At 36.9% G+C, this 24,820-nt stretch overlaps 1 protein-coding gene and 1 long non-coding RNA gene across 3 annotated transcripts in view; one reads left to right on the top strand and one right to left on the bottom strand.

Annotated features, from left to right (window-relative positions):
* MOSMO (modulator of smoothened) overlaps positions 1–24,820 on the bottom strand; it is a 62,601-nt gene that overhangs the window by 12,936 nt on the left and 24,845 nt on the right. The gene's annotated exons all lie outside the window — the stretch shown is intronic.
* LOC144319127 (uncharacterized) overlaps positions 1–24,820 on the top strand; it is a 55,003-nt gene that overhangs the window by 10,547 nt on the left and 19,636 nt on the right. The window contains exons 3-4 of one of the 2 annotated variants that reach the window (XR_013385038.1): positions 5,729–5,853; positions 10,342–10,580. This is a non-coding gene — a long non-coding RNA (uncharacterized LOC144319127). Of the gene's footprint in view, positions 1–5,728; positions 5,854–6,322; positions 6,443–10,341; positions 10,581–24,820 lie in introns of both variants that reach the window. The other variant, XR_013385039.1, reaches the window with a different exon arrangement.

Below are 24,820 nucleotides of genomic sequence, written 5' to 3'. Positions count from 1 at the left end.
GGAAACAAATTTTATAGGAATAGCAAGCTGGGAACATTGAGATTGAGAATGCTTTGTTAACAGAATGAAATTACATGTTTTGTTAGAGAGCAAGTAAATAAAGAACAATCATTAATCTTTTTTAGTTTGATTTTCTTTTCCCTTAAACTCTATTGGCTGTTCCATCTCTACTTAAAATACAACTGTTACCAGCTGTTTGCAAGTAGGACTGTAGTTCAGAGGTCATATCTCATTTTAAAATTGACTAAATCATACTAACACTGTCCTCTCATTGTAGCTTATTCTGTTAGCCCTTGCTCCATAAACTTGGCATTGGGTCTAATCCTATAAATACATTAAACATAAACCAGCAGTGAATTTCTATTTTAAAATCTGCCTTATCAACATGAACAATATGGTACCAGAATCTGTCCTATTACAATTCCAATAATTGGAACTCTTAATATATATAAATGCATGAAGTCATTAAAGAAAAGCTCACCACAATGTTTAAACTGTCCATACAATGTATGAAAAATATGTGGGAGAGTATTTCTTACATGGCTGAATAGCCTACTCTGGCTGAATAGGATTGGAGGGTAGAGTGGGGTTCTCAAGTACAAGGGGTTCTCAACCCTTGTACTTTTCACTGTCTTATGTAAGCGTAGATAAATTCATACAATTTTGTCCTTTAAAAAAAAACTGTGCTAGCTATTTATTTATTTATTTATTTATTTATTTATTTATGTGAATGAATCAGAGGAAAGGGCAATGGGAGAGAATCTTAAGTAGGTTCCATGCCCAGCATGGACCTGGATGTGGGGGCTTGGTCTCACAACCCTGAGATCATGACCCGAACTGAAATCAAGTTAATTGACTGAGTCACCTAGGCATCCCTATGCATTCACTTTATATTTTAAAATTCTAAAATGTTTGTAGAATGTTACATATCCGATTTAAAGAAAATTACTCATTGCACTTATATTACACATTATGAAGTCTTTCCACCATGTATGAATTTAATCACATGTTCTGGATCTAAAATAAATTAGAGAATGCCAAAGGTTTAGAGTAAAATATATCAGGCAGAGAACTAAAATGCAGGGCACTTGGGTGACTTAGTCAGGTAAGCATCTGCCTTCTGCTTCAGGTCATGATCCCAGGGTTCTGGGATCCCTGCTCAGACAGGAGTCTGCTCCTCCCTCTCTCTGTCCCCCACTTGTGCTCTCTCAAATAAATAAATAAATAAATTTTTTTAAAAAGAACTAAAATGGGACTTAAATTACTCTGTCTCCATTTTCTTTTCCATTTCAATGAAAGTATCATGAGAAACCACCTTGGAAGAATTCAACAGATCATACTGGAGTACTGACTGACGTAGCAGTTAAACAAGTTTAACATTCATTTCACTTAAATGAATAGTCTCCATGTTTTACATGTAGAAGTGAGCTGGTTTAAGGGAGAGGATATGGATAAAGAAAATAAAATCAAACAAATTTGGTAGCCCAAATTGTTTTTGTGGGCAAAAAAGTGTTGCAGAATCATTTACAAAAGTATGTATGTATGTATGTATGTATGTATGTATTTATTTATTTATTTATTTATGATAGTCACAGAGAGAGAGAGAGAGAGAGAGAGGCAGAGACATAGGCAGGAGAGGATATGGATAAAGAAAATAAAATCAAACAAATTTGGTAGCCCAAATTGTTTTTGTGGGCAAAAAAGTGTTGCAGAATCATTTACAAAAGTATGTATGTATGTATGTATGTATGTATTTATTTATTTATTTATGATAGTCACAGAGAGAGAGAGAGAGAGAGAGAGAGAGAGAGAGGCAGAGACATAGGCAGAGGGAGAAGCAGGCTCCATGCACTGGGAGCCTGATGTGGGATTCGATCCCTGGTCTCCAGGATCACGCCCTGGGCCAAAGGCAGGCGCCAAACCGCTGCGCCACCCAGGGATCCCTACAAAAGTATTTTAATAAAAGGGCTGAACATTAATAACTCTAGCCTTCAATCACTGAAAAGGTTCGTCTGTGGACAATGATCAAGAAGTCAACAATACAGCAGACCAGAATGGCTTTCAATCATGCAAAATTCCTGGCCAAAAGGAGCCATAAAATTAGAGAATTTAGAGCTAGAAGGGATCTCAAAGATCATCAGTCCTAATCTCCCCAAGTTAGGGTTTGAAGACTACTGAGGCCCAGAGAGGTTACGTGCTAAGTCCAAGGATGGAAAGTAGCTAGCAGTGCCAGAACTAAAACTCAGGTTTTCAATTAACCACCCCTAAACTATTCCTGCTGCATGATGCTGACTTCTTGAACACCATTCACTAAATAAGGAATAGTATTCCTAAAAATACCATCAGAAACATTTAGATTTATATCAGAGCAGACTTAATTACAACTTTGTAAGCACAAGTGAGAGTGAGTCTAAGAGGAGGAGTCTTCACAGGAGGTCAACACAAAGTGGGAGACAATATTTTTGTCAGTTCATAGGAGTGATTCCTTTGAGTTTTACTCACTCTAAAATACAGTTTCCTCCCACACCCACATTTCTCCCACATTTCTCGTAAATGTTCAAGGAATACACCACTCCCAGTTCATCCTCCTTAAAGAAATATCTCCATTTCTTTGTCTCAAGAACACAAAGATTCTGTTTCCCATCTCTAAGAAACTTTTTTGGTTATTTAAACTCTACTCTCCACTTGATCTTAGCCAAAAGGCTGAGAAGTGAATAAAATCTACTCTCAAACACTGCAATAAGCACTCATATTTGTATATTTATTTGCATCATATGGAAAATGTGCAGTGTCACTTTCTTAGAAAGAACTCTGTAGGGTAAGTCACAAATAATAAATAACTTCCCTGTGGTATAGCAAAGGTTCCATTGTATGACTTCCAGGTCTGTCAAAATATTCTTTTGCCAATTAGCTGATATCTCAATATTAAATAATTCAAAATAATTTATTTAAGAAATTATACTCTCTTAATTTATGTAAGTAAAATAATTCTGATAATAAATCACGTTCTAGGGGTGCCTGGGTAGCTCAGTAGGTTAAGAATTTGCTTTTGGCTCAGGTCATGATCCTGGGTTCCTGGGATTGAGACTGCATCAGGCTCCCTGCTCAGTGGAGAGCCTGCTTCTCCCTCTCCTCCTCACACATGCTCTATCTGTCTCTCTCCATGAATAAATAAATATTTTTTTAAAGATTAAAAATTTTCTTAAAGATGTAAATTTAAAAAGATTTTTAAAAATCTTTTAAAAATATTTTATTTATTTATTTAAGAGAGACACAGAGAGAAGGCAGAGACATAGGCAGAGGGGGAAGCAGGCTCCTCCCTGGGAACTCGATATGGGACTTGATCCTGGAACTCTGGGATCATGCCCTGAGCCGAACTCAGCAACTGCTGAGCCACCTAGGCGTCCCAATAAATAAAATCTTAAAAAAAAAAAAAAAAAAAAAAAAAAATCACACTCTAAACTAGTTGGTCACATATTCACTGACCTAACTGGGAGATATCCTATCACAGTGGCTGGACTTCAGGCTCTGGATTCAGATTCCAGGCCCACCACTTACTGATAATGAGATTTCAGGCGAGTTATTTAACCTTTGTGTGCCTCAGTTTCCCCAGCTGTAATTGAGGCTAACAAAATGACCTCATAGTGTTGCATGGATTATGTGTTAAGCACTTAGAACAAATGCCCGATACAGTACTCTGTTGGTCAATGTTAAATATTATTAAATATTATTAAATATTATTAACATAAGTTGGTCAATGTTAAATATTATTAATGACATATTGCTCTTTCACCAAAAGTATGTATTTTTACTTTAAGAAAAGAAACAATCTATGGGATTCCACCTTCTTTTTAAATTTGTTGTCTCTCTTGGGCTTAAATGAAAAAATATAACTGTTCAACTCATGTAGATCTATTGAATTATTTAAAAGTGAATCAGAGTTGTAAAAGTTTAAAGTCTTGAAAATGCAAGGAAAATGAGTTAAACATTGAGATGAGTGTTTATTCCATTAATACAGTCCCCAATTATAAAAGAGGATGGATTTAAGAATGGAGAGCTTTGGGCAGCCATGGTGGCGCAGCGGTTTAGCGCCGCCTGTGGCCCAGGGCCTGATCCTGAAGACCCGGGATTGACTCCCACATCAGGCTCCCTGGATGGAGCCTGTTTCTCCCTCTGCCTGTGTCTCTGCCTCTTTGTCTCTCTCTGGGTCTCTGTGAATAAATAAATAAAATCTTAAAAAAAAAAAAAAAAAAAGAATGGAGAGCTTTGGAAAAAGACAAAAGTCCCGATATTCTGACAGCTGCTCTTCTATTTAATCTTTAAGAGGAGTTTGTGTTCTCACTGTAGTTATATTTGGCTTCAGATTGAAAATGTAAAGTGATATCTCCCTCAATTTCCAACATCAGAAAACATTACCTAAGCTGTCACAGAAATATATAAAACATCAATCCCCCATTAATTAGCTTACATTTGTGGTAGATGTGAACTCCTAAGCAAAGACATGGTGGTCTAGGGAAACCATACATCAGAGAAGGTCTCTGCTGAATTTGAGAAGCCTGGCACTATGCCATGAGATAGTCCTGACTCTTCTGTCTAAGTCTGGGAGGCACGGTGCACTATGCTAACATTTCATTCATTCAGCAGATACTAAGCACATGCTCTCTGTCCAATACAATGTGGGAAGTATGAAGAGAAACATAGACATGATCTTTGTATTTCCAGAGGTTATAATATATACAGAGAGCTAAGATGAACACTCAAAGTAAATTTATAAAGCATAATTGTGAGATAATAGAAAATATATATATTGGTCTCTACCTCTGGGCCCCTAACATCCTTGTAATGTCTAAAGTGATAAGAACACTAGGACCATCTCATGTTCTTATATTGGTCTTTGACCTTTGTTCCTGACACAGGGCTCTTTAAACCGTTGTAATTTCCTGGGTGATAAGAGTGTCTTTTGTTCTAATGAGGCAACTCACTAGACTCCTGGATGAGGCCCGGTCAAGGGAAAGACTAAGCCATGATTAGAAGCTGGGAATTTTCAGCCCTGCCCACCCCCCTCATTCTCTTGAGAAAAGTTATGAAAATGGAGTTAATGATCAATCATGCCTACATGATGAAGCCTCCATAAAATCTCAAAAGTACAAGGGTTGGAGAGCTTCCAGGTTGGTAGTGGGAGAAGACCATACACAGAGAGGTTGGAAGCTCCATGGCCCTTCCTATATCCCTTGCCCTATGCATTTCTTACATTTGGATGTTCATCTATATCCTTTATATACGCTATGTCCTTTTATAATAAACTGGTAAACCAAAGTAAGTGTTACCCTGATTGAACCCAAGGAGGGAATCTTTGGAACCTCCAATTTTTAGCCAGTTGATAAGAAGGACAGGTGATAGTCTGGGCTTGTGATTGGCATCTTAAGTGTGTGTGGGGGAAATGGGGTGGGAGGGGCAGTCTTGTGAGAGTGAGCTCTTAACCTGTGGGATCTAACATTATTTTTGGGTAGTGTCTGAATTCAGTAAAATTATAGGACACCCAGCTAGTGTCACAGAGAATTGTCTGTTGTGGGAGAAACCCCTATACATTTGGTGACCAGAAGAGTCAGAAGTGAAGAGTGCTGTGAGTGGTAAAGGAGAGTGACAGGAAAGAAAGACATAGTAGGGAAGAACTGGGTTTTGGCCTACACAGGATGGAAAAACCTGAGTTTTGCCTTTACAACAACAGATAGCAGGATGTGATCCAATGCCAAAAGGATTGTGCAGCCTCGTGACAATAGGAAGCTGGAGATATACACTCTATCCACAACACACCATCCATGGAATTTTGAACAAAAAACTTCACTTCTTTAGGTATGTGCCCCATTTTACAATGAATTATTTCCTGAAGGTTTCCCGATAACTCTTCACAATTGTTTAAATTAGCCTTATTGAGATATACTTTAGATACAATGAAATTTGCCATTTTATGTGTATAATTCAGTGAGTTCTGACAACTGTACATAGTCATCTCAGTCATTACACTGATTATCACCACAAAAAATTCCTTCATCATCCTTTGCAGTCAATCCCTTCCCCCAAGCTCCCAAGATAGACTTGCTTTCTATTACTATAGTTTTGCCTCTTGTAGAATTTCATATAAATAGAATCATACATTGTTTGCTACTACGAATAAAGCTGCTACAGACTACAAACCTCTGCATACAGGTCTTTGTATAGACATGTGTGGTGGTGTGGGTAGGCTATCATCCAATCCGTTGAGGGCCTGAATAAAACAAAAGGCTAAGGAAGGAGGAATTCACCCTTTTCTTTTCCTTTACAGATATTTTCCCCTAGTCTTGCCTATAATTTTTTTTTTTAAAGTAAACTTTATGTCCAACCTGGGGCTTGACTCATCACCCCAAGATCAAGAATTCCAAGCTCTACTGACTGGGCCAACCAGGTACCCTTTGCCTTTAAATTTTCTTAACAATGGTTTTCGAAGGATAAATGTTTTAATGACAGAGTCCAATTTATCAATTTCTTATCCTGCCTTCTATGACTACTTAGCAGCAGAGGGAGCATATTTTACCATTCTAATCCCGAACTGAAATTTAGGCAATCAGAGACCATATCAGGTAGGACACCAGAATAATAAACTTTCTTTGTTTTTAAAGCTGTCTAAAGGAGATTACCAATGGCTCACAGAAAAAGACTGCTTAGGAGTACTCAACTTTATTACATCTGGATAGATAGCTAAAAATAATATTTCTTTAACCACTTAAGAGCAAATACATTGTAAGAATAGTTCTTCACTCCTTATTTAAACAAACTCATTGCCTAGTCCAGATGCTTAAAAATATCAATTGCATTACTTTGGGAAGATTAACTCATTGCAAAATCTAGTCACTGAGTAAATAATCAATAGTATACAAATAATAATAAAGAGATGACAAATACATCTGGCAAGAGGAAGAGGGTTATTCTATCACAACAGTAAGCTTCAGTTGAAACAGCCAAGGTTATTACAAAGGACCTTCTTATAAAACCAAACCTTCTCAATAACAAAAATTATATAGAACATCATCAGTGAGTTCTTCAAGTTCATTCCCAAGTTACCTTTTATTTCTCCACATTCTTTCTAGGTAATTTCAATTAGGTTCACAGATTCAATTATCACCTATCAGCCAATGACTCACAAATTTTTTCCTGTGAGAATGCTTAAGATCTACTCTCTTAGCAAGTTTCAAGCACACAATAGTGTATTAGAAACTATAGTGACCATACTGTACATTAGAGCCTAAGAACTTATTCATCTGATAACTGCAAGTTTGTTAACTTTTGATCAATATCTTCCCATTTCCTGCCCACCCTAGGCCCTGGTAACTACCATTCTACCTGTTTCTAGAAATGCAACTTAAAAACAAATACTCCATATACAAATGACACCATATAGTATTTGTCTTTTGCTTTCTCTGACTTATTTCACCTAGTATAATGCCCTCCAGTTTCATCCATCCATTCATTTGTCACAAGTGTCAGAATTTCTTTCTTTTTTAGTGGGTGAATAACATTCCATTTTACATATAAACAATATTTCTCTGCTTATCTGTTGATGGACTTTAGACTCTTTCCATATCTTGGCTATGTGAATAATGTTACAATGAACATGGGAATGCATATATTTCTTCAAGACACTGATTTTGTTTACGTCAGATACATAACCAGAAGTGAAATTGCTCGATCATATGGTAGTTTTTTTTTCTGAAGAATCTGCATACTGTTTTCCATTATGGCTATATCAATTTACATTCCTAGCAATGATGTACAAGGGTCCTTTTTCTCCACATCCTCACCAACATCTATTATCTCTTGTCTTTTTGATAATAACCATCCTAACAGGTGTGAGGTGATATTTCACTGTGGTTTTGATTTTTAATCATCTCTGATGATTAGGGAGAAAATACTGTTAAAATGTTCCTACTACCTAAAGTGATTTACAGATTCAACTCAATGTAATCCCTACTAAAATTCCAATGGTATTTTTCACAGAAATAGAAAAAACAATCCTCAAATTCATATGAAACCACAAAAGACTCCAAATGGCCAGGCAATCTTGAAAAAGAACAAAGCTGGAGGGCATCTTACTTCCTGATTTTCAAACTACATTGCAAAGATACAGTTATCAAAACAGTGTAGTACTCACATAAAAATAGACTCAGGGACTAACAGTGGAGCAGAATAGAGAGCCCAGAAATAAATCTATGCGTATACAGTCAACCAACCTTTGGACAAGGGCATCAAGAACATACAATGGGGAAAGGATGGTCTCTTTAATAAACAGTGTTGGGAGAATTGGATATCCACCTGCAAAGGAATGAAACTGTACCCCTAGCTTACACCATGCACAAAACTAACTTAAGATGGATTATGGACTTAACTGTAAAGGCCTGAAACTATAAAATCCCTAGAAGAAAGCTCCTGGACACTGGTCTTGGCAATGATTTTTTTTTTTTTTTTTGAAATGAAAACAAAAGCAAAGACAACAAAAACCAAAATAGACAAGTGGGAGTATCAACATCAAAAGGCTTCTGCACAGCAAAGGAAACAATCAACAAGATGAAAAGGCAACTTGTAGAATGGGAGAAATATCTGCAAACTGTATATCTGGTAAAGGAGTTAAGATCCAAAATATATAAGGAACTCATACAAGTCAATAGCAAAAAACCCCCCAAATAATCCAATTAAATGGACCTGAGCAGAAATTGATCCAAAGAAGATACATAAGTGGCTAACAGGTACATGCAAAGGTACTCAACATCACTCATCATCAGAAAATGCCCTTAATATTAACTGAATGAATAGTGAATATTCTTTATAATCTTTGTGACTACTATTTAATAACCCATATTTTATCGTATTATTTTCTCCCTCCAACATAAAAGATAAATTAGGATGTAATAATTTTTCATTTTAGTTTCCCAGGCCACTGACACTAGTTTTCTAACTATTGGAGGGGTGGGGGGGAGGAAAAAAGAAAAAAATAGAAATGAGTATTCACTTAAATAAGCCCACAAAACATGTTACATTTTAGGAACATATCCTGATAATATTCTCATTTACTTCATAAACTAAAGGTATCCCCACAATAGAATGAGAAATGTATTTTTAATGTGGCCAGCCAACTGTTAATTAAGATGTGGCCAGCCAACTGTTAATTAAGATGTGGCCTGGGGAATATACTAGTTCTTGGTATATTTACAGTGAAATGTAAACAGATATTTTCATAATTCTGTTTGTCTAATTTGAAAAAAGGAGAAGGAAATAGCAATAGAGACTTGGAGGGAATAAAAAAGACTATAGAAGTGACAATGTCTGACCTGGGGCTTCAGGAGCAAGTGCTAATGTCACTATATCCCAGAAAATAGGTTACATTTGTGAAACTCAAGGTTTTAGAAATGGGATTAGAAAAGTCTACTCCCCAAGAAGAGAGGGCTTCCAGGCAAAGGTACAAGGTCTAGCATGGGTTATATAGCCTAGTTTTTGTTGCCTCTGTGAAAGTAAGGATACTATCCCTAGTTTTAAAAGAACCAAACTCAGTTCCTTTAGGTTTACTCCTCTTTATGGACCACAGTGTGGAGAACATAAGCAAACAGATTTAAAATTTGGCAATGAGGGTGCCTGGTGGCTCAGTTGGTTAAATGTCTGCCTTTGGCCCAGTTGGACTCCCTGCTCAGCGAGGAGTCAGCTTCTCCCTCTGCCCCTCCCCCCCGCTCATGTGTGTTCTTTTTCCCTCTCGTCTCTTTCAAATAAATAAAAGCTTAAAAGAAAAGAGAATTTGACAATGATCCAACCCCATACTTTGTACTGTTCAATTCAATAAGGCAGCTAAATTCCTCCTCCTCCTCCAAGATTAGCCAAAGGCAGAGCTTATTAGAAAGTCATTTCTTTCATCCTGAAGTGTCGGCTGAAGGTGAAGGTGACTAAAGTCTTCAACTTCTTCTATGATCCACCTATATTGACTAATTTTCCATTATAAGACCTGATATATGACAGAAATTTTGTGATTTGGGCTCCAAGGTCACTCTTCCTTAAGAAGTTGCAAATTTAACCTGGTAATTAAGCCTTTATCATCCATCACAGAGGAGTGATTCTGAATACTGTATGGTATCAATTTTATTGGCCTCCTGTGGATTTGTATTTAAGCCCAAGGAGGATGTGAAAATTGTGGTGGTGGTTAAGACAGGGATAAGAGAGCCAGTTCCATAAAATATCTATAAAAAAACTGGAGGAAGTAGCAATACTGTCTGCTACTGCTCTAATCAAGGTATAACAGAAAATGGAATATATCTTCCATTTCAGGAGAACACAATGTACATAACTTTAATATTCTGTCATTTGGAGGATACCAGTCTATCAACATTAATGTAGAGGAAGCAGTTAGTGGTGCCTGTGGATATGGTGTGCCCAGCAGAAGCAGTGGTGACCAACAGATGCCAAGCTGCCTAGTATAAACAGCACCAAAGCCTGGATGGACTCACTGGTACTATACAAATGTAAGATTTTGCACAAAGGCCAACCTCAAAAATAATTGGAAGAAGGTAAGTTTTCAGAAGGCTGGAGTCTTGTAGTAGGAAGAGAATGTAAGAAGAGTCAGCTACAGGGATGCCTGGGTGGCTCAGCAGTTGAGTGTCTACCTTTGGCTCAGGGTGTGATCCTGAGATCACAGGTCCTGGGATCAAGTCCCACATCAGGCTCCCTGCATGGAGCCTGCTTCTCCCTCTGCCTATGTCTCTGCCTGTGTCTCTCATGAACAAATAAATAAAATTAAAGAAAAAAAGAGCTACATACAGGTGACATTTAGAGTGTTTTAATCACTTATACCAAAGATAACAAACAGAAGAGAGAAAAAAAAAAACAACTTTAAGAAAGAGAATGGATTTAGTGATTAACGAAGACAAATGCCTTCGACATTTTAAAATAATTTTAATTAAGTAATAAGACCCAAAGTATTCCCCTAAAAATGTGGAAAAATATTTGTGAACAGTCTTTAGAAAGAAGAAAAATGCTCAATTAGTAGATTCTTTTTCTAAACACTCAAGGTAGAGGAAGAAAGATTGAATTTTGCTATACAGACAGGGTCTGAATAAATGTTTTGGTGAGATACATATGTATTCAAATTACTAGGCATTGCTCTAATATAAATGCAAGTACTGTTTACTAAGAGTTGAGATATGAAGAGAATTAAGAAAGGACACAGCTTCAATAAGACATTAAAAATACTTGTGGAAATCTTCCGAGATTCCTCACTGCGTAATATAGAGAAGAAAGGTTAGTGAAGCTTTAGATCTGGGCTAAGAGTAGAATATCACTCATCTATGGCAAATATATTATATTCCATGGAATTTAACCTTAAGGAAAAATTGGCATGAGAAGTGAAAGAGCTTGTCAACAAAAATGTGTACTTCCAGGGCACCTGTGGGGACTCAAGTCAGGTGCATCAGACTCAATTTCGACTCAGGTCATGATCTCATTGTCTGTGCTCAGCACAGAGTCTGCTTCAGATTCTCTCTCCCTCTCTCTCCCACGGACTCTCCCTCAAATAAATAAGTAAAATCTTGAAAAAAAAAAAAAAAACGCGTACTTTCATCTCATCTATGATTTGGCACAACTTGCAAAGTCACCAATGGTAGAAATGATACAGGACTTTCTCCAGCCATCTCACAAATGATAAATGACTTTCCTTTCCTTTTCCTATGCATATTTTTAAGCTAAAATATAAGTATGTACTATATACATTTGCTACAAAAATTCAAAAGGTACAAAAGGTGTAATGTAGAGCAGTAAGTAAATTTCTTTTCAGTGACTGACCTCCAATCACCAGTTGATTTTCCTTGAAGCAACAAACACGGTTACCAGTTTCTTGTGTATCTTACAGAGATAATGTATGATTATATGTGTGTGCACATTCTTTATTTTAAAATGCCCATGTAAGATAGTAACATATTATGTTTTATATCGTGCTTTCAAAAATTATTAAATAATATAAAGAATATAACATATACATAAAATTTAAAAAATCCATGATATAATGAATACCCATGTACCCACAAACTAGTTTTTTTTTTTTTTTTAAGATTTTACTTATTTATTTGAGAGAGAGAGAGAGAGAAAGACCGAGAGCACATGAGTAGGTGGAGGGGCAGAGGGAGAGGGAGAGGGAGAGGGAGCAGACTCTTTGCTGAGCAGGGAGCCACACATGGGGCTGGATCCCAGGACCCCAGGATCACGATCTAAGCCAAAGGCAGACGCTTAACTGACTAAGCCACCTAGGTGCCCCCCCCACACATGCCAGTTTTAAGGGGAAAGAATAATTATTTTTGAATCCCCTACGTGCTCTCCCTAATTCCTCTCCCCCTAGGTAATCACTTTCCTTGGTTTTGTGCTTGTTAATTTCCTTGTTTGTAGTTTTGTAATTTTTTTTCCTAAACAACATATTTAGTTTTGTGTTTCCAAACTTCATATGAACAGAATTTTATGGGTATACTAACATGACTTGCTTTTCTTATCCAACATGACTGTCTAAGATTCATTCAGACTGTTGTGTAGCTGTAATTCATTCATTTGCACTGCTGTATAGTATTCTAAAATTTATTTATTCTACTCCAGACATTTCAGGTGTTTCTAGTGGGCTGTTGCTATTGTTCTGTTTTCATGATTATAAACAGTACTATGTCTCATAGACAAATGAGCAAGAGTTCCTCTAGAATTTATTGACAAGAAGAAAACTACCAGGCCATAAAGCATATGCACCTTGAATTTATGAATGATGCCAAATTGTTTTCCAAAGTGGTTGTGCCAATTCTACCAGCAGTATATGTGTTCCAGTTGCTCTGTATCCTTACCAACACCTGATACTGCCTGTACCTTGCTGTTTTACTTCATAATATATTACGGAGGAGTTTATAAATTAGAATACATAGAGCTGCCTCACTCCTTTAAAACAGCTTCATAGTGGGACGCCTGGGGGGCTCAGTGGTTGAGTATCTGCCTTTGGCTCAGGGTGTGGTCCTGGGTTCTGGGATGGAGTACTGTATTGGGCTCCCCACAAGGAGCTTGCTTCTCCCTCTGCCTATGTGTCAGCCTCTCTCTTTGTGCTTCTTATGAATAAAAAAATAAAATCTTAAAAAAAAAAAAGCTTCATAGTATGCTAACATACAGATGTGCCATATTTTATTTACAAAGTTTTATATTGAGAGGACTCTCCAGTATTTCCCCTTATTAATTTCTAATCTTTTCCTATTTTGAACACTAATGCAATGAACAGTCTTATATATTTGCTATAAAATTTATTTCACATATGAAATTGTATCTGTAGAATAAATTCCTAGAAATAAAATTTCTGGATTAAGTAATATGTGAATATAAAATATTCCCATATTGTCCTCCATGGAAATTATATTAATTTGCCCTCAACCAGCAATTTGTATTTATTTCATCACATCCTCACTAATACAATATTTACCAACCTTTCTATCTCTGCCAATATAATATGTGAAAAATGGTATCTCACTGTATTTACTTTTTTATCATTCTAATTTTTCATTTGTATTCTCTTACCAGAGGCAGAACAACTTGAAGGGCCATTTGTAGAAACTACTGAAATCATGTGTTCACATCCTTTGCTTTTTAAAATTGAGTTGTTGATAATTCCCTATTGAAGTAGAAGAACTCTTTAAATATTAAAGAAATTAACTATTTGCCTATGATTTGAGCTACAGATATTTTATCCTGAGTATTTTTGAGAACTCCTGCTCTAGAGATAGGCTTACTTTCAATACTTGCTTCTAATCAAAGAGATGATCAGACCTAAGGAAGAACATCCAATTACATTTGGCAACAAAGATGTTTTTTAAACACTAGAACTATTTTCTTTTGGAGTTTAGTATTTTAAATAACAAAGTATCTGGTGCTGATACTTCTTTTGGACAGTTCTATCTCTAGCTCTGTAGCAGCTTAAGAACAACCATTATCTCATGTCCTCAAAAACTAATCAAGTATGTTGTTTACAGACCACAAGGCAGAATGTTGACAGAAGGCACTCAAGCAGAACTTAATGCAATTAATTTCACTTACACTAGCTTACAAGGGATTTTCCTTTTAACTTCCAAAATTAAAGTCAATGTTTGAAAAAATCATTCCATAGAGTGCTTTCCAAGGTGAATTCTCTCTAGCCACAAAACAGATATACCAATCAATAGAACAGAAGCAAACACACCTCAACAGATCAACAACTTTATAAAAGATGGCATTAGAAATCAATGGAAAGAATGGATAATTTACCTTTTGTTGGCAAACTGAATTTAAATAAAAATTAAAACAAAACATAATAAAATATTCTTTAAGAAAAAAAGGACAGATAATTTAGTAAACTGTTTTGGATAATCAACTTATCCACTATTTAGAAAAGAAGAAATGAATTAATGCAGATGGCAGATGAATATAAAAATTAAAATCACTTAAGTAAAAAAAAGGAAAGTATTTGAATTATGTAGTCTTAGAAGTAGAGAAATATAGAAATATATAGACCTGTCTAAATATGCAGGGTCAGACTCTATTAATAAAAAGACCATGAATGTAATTTAAACAATAGCCTCTGTGCAATACACATGAAGGGGTAATATAATTTATATATAATGAGGCCTTCCAAATTGACATGAAACCAAACACCAAAGTTGAAAATGGACAAAGAGGGATGCCTGGGTGGCTCAGCGGTTTAGCGCCTGCCTTCAGCCCAGGGCATGGTCCTGTAGTCCTGGGATTGAGTTCTGCATCAGGCTCCCCTGCATGGAGCCTGCTTCTCCCTCTGCCTGTGTCTCTGCCTCTCTCTCTCTGGGTCTTTCATGAATAAATAAATAAAATCTTTAAAAAAGAAGAAAAGAAAAAAAAGAAAAAAGGACAAAGAATATGAATAAACAATTCATAGAAGATGGCATACAGAGCATTATAAGTATATATATTTTGGGATGCCTGGGTGGCTCAGCGGTTGGGCGTCTGCCTTCGGCTCAGGGCATGATCCCACAGTCCCGGGATTGAGTCCCACATTGAGCTCGCTGCATAGAGCCTGCTTCTCCCTCTGCCTATGTCTCTGCCTGCCTCTCTCTGTGTGTCTCTCATGAATAAATATATATATTTATATATATATTTTAATGTTCACTCTAGTAATTGAACATTCACTCTAGTAATCAAAGAAATGCAGACCAAAACAACATTTCTATTTTTTGACTATTAACTTGGAAAAAACTGAAAATATAAAAACTAAACAAAAAAAATTGGGTAGAGGATGCAATAAAACATTTTCTAATATGACAAATTTCTAAATGTATTCCTCAGGATAATTGGGCAACACATACTAAAACCTTCAAAAATATCCATACCTTTTCATCTAACACTTGTAAGAATTTGGAACATGGTAAAAATGCCATTTCAAAGCATCAGGGAAAAAAAAGGAAACTATTTTAAATTATGGATAAAAATAAATTCAAGATGATTTGCAAAGCCGAAGTTTGCAAAAACTAAGTTTGGAGTAGGAAAGTCCTCTTCTTCTTCTTCTTTTTTTTTTTTTTTTTTAAAAAAAGGTTTTATTTATTTGAGAGAGAGAGAGTGAGCAAACATAAGCAGGGGAGGGCAAAGGAGAGGGAGAGGTAGGCTCCCAGTTGAGCAGGGAGCCCTACATGGGGCTAGATCACAGGACCCCAAGATCATGACCTGAACTGAAATCAAGAGTTGGACACAACTGACTGAGTCACGCAGGTGCTCCTTGAATACTATTCTAAGTGCTTAAGATATGCTAGCTTATTTCATCTCTTTGAACACATCGAGGTAGGTACTATTATCTCTCCAGTTTATAAATGAAGAAACTAAGACATAGAGATGTTGAACAACATCTACACAAAGATGTTGAAGCCAAGGAGTTTGGCTTTAGCCTCCATTATCATCCTGTAGGCTCTACTATACTGCAGTGGTGGCTACCTTGGTACACTAAGATCTCCCTTGAAGATGCCTTGCGGTTTAGCTCCAAAGGGTACAGTTGGCCTCCAGTTAGTGCTTTTAAGAGTCACCTTATTTTTCAAGATGGAGCCACTTTCCTCTCAGGCAGTCCTTTGTCAATAACTGAGCATGAGGGAGTTCTAGGGGCTAGCCATCTCTTCCCAATAAGATACAGCTCCTGTAAGAGGCACTCTTACTCCTAAGTGCCCCAGTGAGCTGGCTGAGACTCAGATCTGCATTAGGATCTGACTACTGTCCTATTTTTTAGCTTCCACTCCCTGTTTTTCATAGGCACTTCGAACACTGCTTGCAGTTCTAACTCCATCTCAGTGTCAGCTTCCCAGAGGATCCAACTGACACAATTACCTTCCTAACAAAATTTAAAGTGTATATACCCCTCCGCTCAGCAATTTCATTTTTATATATGTAATCCTAAGAAAGCCTTGTACATATGGACAAATAGGTACAAAATATTCACTGCAAATTATTTATAATAGTGAAAAATTAAATACTTATGAATAGAGAAATGGTTAAATAAATTATGGTACATGCACACCACAGAATATTAAAAAAGCATGAGACTATTCTGTGCATATTGATGTGGAAAGATCTCCAAGACATCTTGAGAAAAAAAAAAAGCAAACTACAGAACAGTATGTATCATGAGATCCACTTATTAAACAATACATATTTACTTCTATAAGTGCACATATATGTAAATGCACAGAAAACTGACTGGTTACTTCTGGAAAGATGGAGTGGGAATAGAAATGGTAGAATGGGCAAGAAGGTTCTCTATTTTTACTTTTCGTTTTAATATTTAGAATGCATTTTTTAAAAATTTTTATTTATTTATGATAGTCACATAGAGAAAGAGAGGCAGAGACACAGGCAGAGGGAGAAGCAGGCTCCATGCACCGGGAGCCCGACGTGGGATTCGATCTCGGGTCTCCAGGATCACGCCCTGGGCCAAAGGCAGGCGCCAAACCGCTGCGCCACCCAGGGATCCCCCTTAGAATGCATTCGTAAACGGTCCTCATTATTTACAGATTACATGCTTGCAAATACTCCTACTCACTAAAATTTATTTGTAACCCCTAAATAAGCTATGGTACTTTTGTGGTCATTTGTAGACATAATGCATGTGCCAAATGGCAAAAATTTTGAGTCGCCCAACACACATTTCCAGCTTAAGTCAAACTAGGTAATCTTCTATCTTATTTCAGCTACAATACAGTAAAAAAAAAAAAAAAAAAAAAAAAGTGTCCTTTCTATGCTCTCTTAATGCCATGTTTTTCTATTTTTGTGCTTTTTGTTGGTGATTTCACTGTTTAAAATGACCCAGGTATAGTGCTGATGTGCTGTCTAGTGTTCCTAAGCTCAATAATTCATTAACATTGAGTCAACAATATATAGTAGTGTCTTTAAAGAGAAACGCACATAAAGGGGCACCTGGGTGGCTCCTGGAGGTCAGGTCATGATCCTGGGGTCCTGGGCTGGGACCCCATGATGGGCTCAGCAAGGAGTCTGCTTCTCCCTCTCCTCTGCCGCCCCACCACTCTACTCAAGCTTGCTCTCTCTCTCAAAGAAATAAACCAAATCTTTAAAACACACATACATATACATACCAAGGTAATACAGTGACAGGTGGACAAAATGTGACCAGAGACTCCTAGGAACTGAACCCTGTATTTCCGCCAGGGGCAATGATCCAATATTTACTATACCAGCACTCACAGTGACTTTATAGAACATAACTACCAGAAGAGTATGTTTTAAGATTTATGTTAGCCAGAGTTCTTTAAAAATAGAGCAAGAAAGTCATCACACAGCTCTCCTGTGTATTCTAATCCCACAGCCGGCTGCTTGTCATAGTGATAATACAGCTGTTTCAACTTTTCTTAACTCATTTTTTTTTTTCACAGAGCCCTCCAAAGGAATTAAATCAGAAAGAGTTACTACTGACACCCAAAGAGACTTAAAATTTTATTCTATGAATGAGCCTTTGGACAGCCTGAATCTGCACTAATATGATACCCATTAGTATTGAGTACTTGAGATATATATATTAAAAAATTTTTAACACTAATTAATGTCTTTAAATTTACTATAACCCTTTTAGCATAGGAAACCTTTTTTAAGAAATGAAATAGCAGACACATTTTTATTTTCAGGATCCAATAACTGATCATTTTTATCAAGTTTCCAAATATTTTTACTACCCACCAAGGCCCAGAGCCAACATTAGAGAACTCAATACATTTTATTTATAAAGATTCTAAAGATCTAGCACAAAAACTGCCCTTCTTATGCCTTTCCCACTCTGGTAAGGTGACACCAGAAAACATATTCATTTTTCTCAAATACTCAAACTTAACACTATGAATTAACTACAAGTATGTTAGAACTTGACTGTACATAGAGCTGATTCTTTCCTTTCACTTAGTTATATTTTTGCTATTAAACACAAGTTAATCAAGATAATGCAAAATAACTTGCTAAGCTGTTTGAAAAGTTATCCTTAACATGAGGGCCATGAAAAGTGGCAGAGACCAGTGGTTAGGAGCACAGTAAGTGAGGTATAGAACAAGTCTGCCTGGGTCTGTGCCACTAACTAGCTCTGTAACCTCAAGCAAGTTACTGATTGATCTCTGTGATTCCCTTCCTTCACCTGTAAAATGGGGATAATAAATAGTACCTATCTCATAGGATTTGGGGAAGTTATTAAATGAGTTAATTCTTGCAAGAAGCTTAGAACAATGCCTGGCACACAGATGTGCTTCATAAATTAGCTGTTGTTCTAGCAAACTATAGAAGTACCTTTTCAGTTGTAAGTCTGGTAAGTTCTAGATACTTGATATCTTGTAAATTTATGAACTTCATTATTCCATGAAGTGGGTCAGGCTAAAAACATAAAAAAGATATAAATCTGCAGATGATGGAATCATGATGAATAACCAAGAGAAGAAACATGTTCTCAGGGCTATTCCTCACTTTTAAAAATGTCAGGTAACTGCTGACCATGCCACCTAATTTAACAGCAGCCAGACACTGCTCAGTATTGCTTATATTCCTCCTCTGTCCTCTCTGCTGCATCCCCCACAGCATTTTCAGACCCTTTCAACACTCCTCAGATTCTCTAATGCCTGCCCAGAGTAGATAACCTTTCTTCCCACCTACAGGAAAAAAATCAAGGTCATGCAAATAAAGCAATCTCATTTGCCCTCCTCTCTACCTGAAAACCTCTTTGAAGCTCAGTGCATCACCCCCAAACTTCTCTGTACCATCTCTTCCTGTTTATTTTAAAATATTTTTTTCAGTTTTATTGAGATATAATTGACATAGCCAAATCTTTTTTTTTTTTTTTTTTAAGTAAACTCTGTGCCTAATGTGGGGCTTGAACTCACGACTCTGAGATCAAGAGTCACATGCTCTTCTGACTGAGCCAGCCAGGTGCCCCTCTTCCAGCTTATTTTAAAGAAGATGAGGGCAGCCCAGGTGGTTCAGTGGTTTAGCGCCACCTTCATCCCAGGGCGTGATCCTGGAGATCTGGAATCGAGTCCCACATCGCGCTCCTTGCATGGAGCCTGCTTCTCCCTCTGCCTGTGTCTCTGTCTCTCTCTCTCTCTCATAAATAAATAAATAAATAAATAAATAAATAAATAAATAAATAAATAAAATAAATCTCTTTTTTAAAAAATAAAGAAGATGAATTCCTTCTTTTTCCCAAACTCCCCTACCTTTCATTTTTCAAAAATCAAATTCCCTTCCTACCCCTTTCTTTTGACTTCAATTTTCACTCCCTGGACCAGTGTTAGTATGGTTCTAGAATTTAACTACATCAGAGTCTTCTGGGGGGTAGGGGAGGTGGGGTGGAGTAGGGGTGTGTGTGTGGGCAGGAACTTGTTTAAAGTGCCGATACAGGTAATCTTTACTTTTTGAAAGTTTGCATTATATCACTTCACTTTTACAAAAGACCTACATTAGTACTAGTTTTCACTAATCAGAAGAAATCCAAAGAGGATTTTTGCTTTTACAAAAAAAAAAAAAAAAAAAAGTGATTTACAAATATATATATATTTTTTAATGGTGAAAAGGGAAATAGTGTTTGGCATTTGTTTTGTAGCAGGGCATTATAGAAGGAGCACATATCCCAAACTATACTCAGCATCAAGCCACCACAGCTTTGAACTGTATCTGTGAGCTTCTGTGCTTTATTTCAACTTATCCTGTGCATCTATTAGCAAGATATGTCTTAAGATATCAGAAAAGCCTAAGTTATTTTTTTAGGTCTAGGAATGCTCACATTTTTTTTCCAGGGAAATCAATGGTAATGATTTCCAAGAAATCAATGGTTTTCTTCACTTTATTTTTTTTTCAAGATTTTATTTATTTATTTGAGAGAGAGAACAAGCAGTGGGGACGGGCAGAGGGAAGAAGAAAGAGAAGCAGACTCTCCTCACTTAGCAGGAAGCCTGATGTGGGCTCCATCCCAGGACCCTGAGATCATGACATGAGTAGAAGACACATCCTTAATGGACTGGGCCACCTAGGTGCCCCACTTCTTCACTTTATTCTATTTTAGCTTACAAAAGCTTTCTTAGGAATGTTCTACCTTCAGGTAGCAGGGGAAACCTGTATCTGGTCCCCACATCCACCGAATCAGATTCCCTATATGTGGTGCCAGCAACCTTCCTTGTGAACAAGATTCTCTTCCAATTCTTGTGCACACTAAAATTTGACAAGTGTTTTGGATTATGGATCTTTCTTTCTCTCCCTAAAAACACGCTTATGTCTTTATATAAAAAAACAAAGTGTATTTCTTTTATTTTTATTTTTTAAATTTTATTTATTTATTACAGAGAGAGAAAGAGAGAGAGAGGCAGCACACAGGCAGAGGGAGAAGCAGGCTCCATGCAGGGAGCCTGACGTGGGACTCGATCCCAGGTCTCCAGGATCATGCCCTGGGCCGAAGGCGGCGCTAAACCGCTGAGCCACCCGGGCTGCCCAGTGTATTTCTTTTAAATGACCATCTCAAAAAAAAAAAAAAAATGACCATCTCAGATGACCACATTGCCTCTATTCCTTTGGCTCTGTGGGGGAAATTTATCTCTACTCATTCCTCACACCCTTTGTGTTAGGACTTTGACGTCAATGCTCAATATAAGTTGTTCTGTCCGAGATCATTCCTGGCCTTTCAGTCTCTAAATCCAAAGATCATTTCCAGTCTTCACTTTCTTCAGCTTTTCTGAAGCACATAACTATCTCTTTTGTGGGACTGCTCTGTCTTTGCTTTCATGAAAGTACATTTTTGTTGTTTTCCTATCTCTGAGGCTGCTCCTTCTATTTAGTTGGTTCTTTCCTCTTAAATGTTATAAATCCCAAGGCCCTTTATTCTTTCCAGAATTTTAGCCGCATCCTCCACCTGTGGTTGTCCTACTGTTACTTTAAAAACACAACATATCTAAGATGTAACCTTCTGATTTCCCCTACTTTCTCTCATTCATTCAAATATTTACTGTTCATCACTTTATGCTAGGCACTGTTTTGAGTATTGGGCATAAAAAATTTAAAAAGGAGATGAAGGCAGACACTTTCAATGATACTGTTACTGCTTCAGTCACCCAGTTTGGAAATCTAGGAATTATCTTGTTGCTTGCCTCCTTTTTGTCCTTTCTATTGCATAAAACAAAACAAAACAAAACAAAGCATTCTTTCTTTGTAATTTTTTAAATTTGTTCCTTCCTTTCTTTCATGGCTATCATCCCTGTCTAGGTCTTCGTATTCTAATATCAAAATTATTGTTATAATTTCTTCAGTAGTCTCTCTCCTTCCAGTCCCTCTTTATATTTTATTCATTTATTCAACATGTGTTTATGGAATGAATGTCTTCTATGTCCCAGGCACTGTTCTGGGCAGTGGGATATAGCAGCAAAGCAGAAACATCCCTCTTTGCATGAAGCATATATTTTAGTAGAGGAGACAGGAAAAAAAAAAAAAAGTAAAGTAATAAACAAGGTGATTAGTAGATAGTCACAAATGTCATGAGGAAAATTATATAGGGGTAAGGTGTTAGAGAAGCATTATCCCAGATTCTCAGGGTGGTTAAGGAAGGCCTCTCTGAAGAGGTGGTATCTAGTTGAGACCATAAATCCTATCATACTACAGATAAATTTATATTCCCTCAAGCACCATTTTTATGCTATCTCTCTACTCATGAACTTTTAAAGGCTATCTGCTAATTACAAAGCAAAGGCCAAAATTCCCATCTAACTTTCCAATTTAATTTTCTAAAAATCTACAGATTCTGCTTCAACTAATATTTACTAAGCAGGAAAAAGGATGTGCCATACACAGTGCTTAGCATTTTTTTCCTCCAAAAGATATCCAAATGATACTCCCAATAAGTATTATAATTCCCTTTTTACAGATTAAAAGGAAAGAAATTTGCTTAAGGCCACTCAGCTACTAAGTGACAGTACTGGGCTACAGATAATAATATAAGCAGTTATTTATTAACATTTATTATGTGCCAAACAATGTGTTAAGGGACTTGTTTGTCTCATTTACTTTTCATAATTGAAAGAGATAGCTATTATTATGATTAGGCCACTGATGTGATTATGTGTGATTATTATTAGAAACCTGAAGCTTAGAGAAGGTTAAGTAATCTGCCTAAGTCACTAAGTGGACAAAGCAGGATTAAAACTAAGACCCGTCTGACTTCAAAGTCTGTATATGAGACCACACTGCTTAGTTCATTTAATGGCTCATTCTCCAATGTCACCTGGGACAAACTCTAACCCTAGATCAACACGATGGTTTCTTTCTTTTTTTTTTTTTTTTTAACACAATGGTTTCTTTTCCTACATCTCCACCCAGGCTGCTGAACTCTGCTGGAAAAAAAAAGACAAAAACAAAAAACAAAAGCCTGAAGACAGGGTTTAAAAAAAAATAAAAATAAAAATAAAAAAAGATGCCTACGGGCCCAACTAGGCCCTCGTTATGACCTAGAAATCTAGCCAGCTGTCTATCATTCTCTATAGCAGCCACCTCCTCCTTTTCCACTCTCCTAAAACTTCCCAATGTACTATGCCTTTTCACTCCTACCAGATGACCCTCCCTCTGCTATCTCACAGAGAAAATATAAGCCATCTAAAGTAAACTCCTTCCACTTTCTACCATCATATCTAAAACCTTACCTTACCTGCTTCCTTACTTCCTTTCCTCTTGTCACAAAGGAAAATGTATCTTGCTTCCTGAAGTCTATCCCTCTGCTATGCTCTATCTACCACTCCGTGTGGTGTCATCAGGACCCTTGCTCAATCAATCATTCCTTCCTTTGGTGCATTATCAACCCCTCCTGTCTACTTATCATCAACATAAGCCTAAATCTCTCTAAAACTGACCCACTCTCTGGGAAACGAACAAGGGGTAATGGAAGGGGAGGTGGCAGGGGGATGGGGTGATGGGCTGAGGGGGGCACTTGACAAGATGAGCACTGGGTGTTATATGTTGGCAAATCAAACTCCGATAAAAAAATATACAACCACCCTCCCCCCCCCCCTCCAAAATTGACCTACTCTGGACCTCACATTCTTCTCTAGTTAATTAACTTTTCTCTCCCTTCCACAGGCAAAATTCCATCTCCATCGCTACCTTACCTACTAGTCATTTCTCAACTCATTGTGAATAAGGCTCCTTTTGTGTGTGTGTGTGTGTGAATAAGGCTCCTATCATACTACTTCACTAAAACTTCTCTCACCAAGGTTATTAACAAACTCTTTAAAACTATGTATTTTTCAATTTCACACTACTTGCTCTTTGGTAACACTGTTGATCATGTCTTTCTTCTTCTCCCCAGGCCTCCACAGTATCAAGTTTTCATGTGGTTTCCCTCTTAAGTCTAGCTCTTTGCCAGTCTCCTGAAAATATTGGTGATCTTCAGGGTTCTGTCCCAGATTCTGTTCTCTCCCCCCCACCCCCGGCCTCACTCCTTGTACTTTTGCTGGAAAATACTACCCTCACCCATAGGTTCTACAATCAATCATACACTGATAACTACTCTGTATCTCCAGTCCAAGTCTGATTTATGAGTTTCAGATCCATATGCTTACCTGCTCGGCAGGTGTATTCTCTGGTTTGACAACCTCTTCAAATTCAAAAGATTAATACTGGGATTAATATTAAAATGACCCCTTAATGCCCTCACAATCAAGTCCAAATTCTTTTTTTTTTTTCAAGTCCAAATTCTTATCATGCTTTAAAAGGTTAAAAAATATTTTGACAATTCCTTTAAAAACATGCAACTATTCTATGACCTAGCAATTACACCTTGGGCATTTATCCCAGAGAAATGAAAATTTAAGTTCATAACAAAACCTGCACATGGATGTTCAGAGTAGCTTATTTGTAATAGCCAAAAACTGTCTCAGATATACATCAGCAGGTGAATGATTACACAAATTCTGGTATATTTATACTATAGAATAGTATTCAGCAATAAAAAGAAATGAACTACTGACATGCACAAGTTGGATGTCTGAACCTGTGACAGTGAACAAAATTACACAGGTGATAAAGATGCACAGGACTTATTAATACATAAACACAAGTGAGTACAAGTAAAATTAAGGAAATTTGATTAAGGTCTATGGAATTCTTCAATGCCAACACCCTTTGTGACATTACATTATAGTTTTGCAAAAATGTTACCACTGTGGCTAGAAATAGAAATGATCTTCCTCAACAGATAAATAGTATATACCAAAAACCCACAGCTACCATAGTT

This window comes from Canis aureus, chromosome 8 (genome assembly GCF_053574225.1).
Source record: "Canis aureus isolate CA01 chromosome 8, VMU_Caureus_v.1.0, whole genome shotgun sequence".
NCBI classification, from domain to species: Eukaryota; Metazoa; Chordata; class Mammalia; order Carnivora; family Canidae; genus Canis; species Canis aureus.
This window is presented reverse-complemented; position numbering and strand designations above follow the sequence as displayed.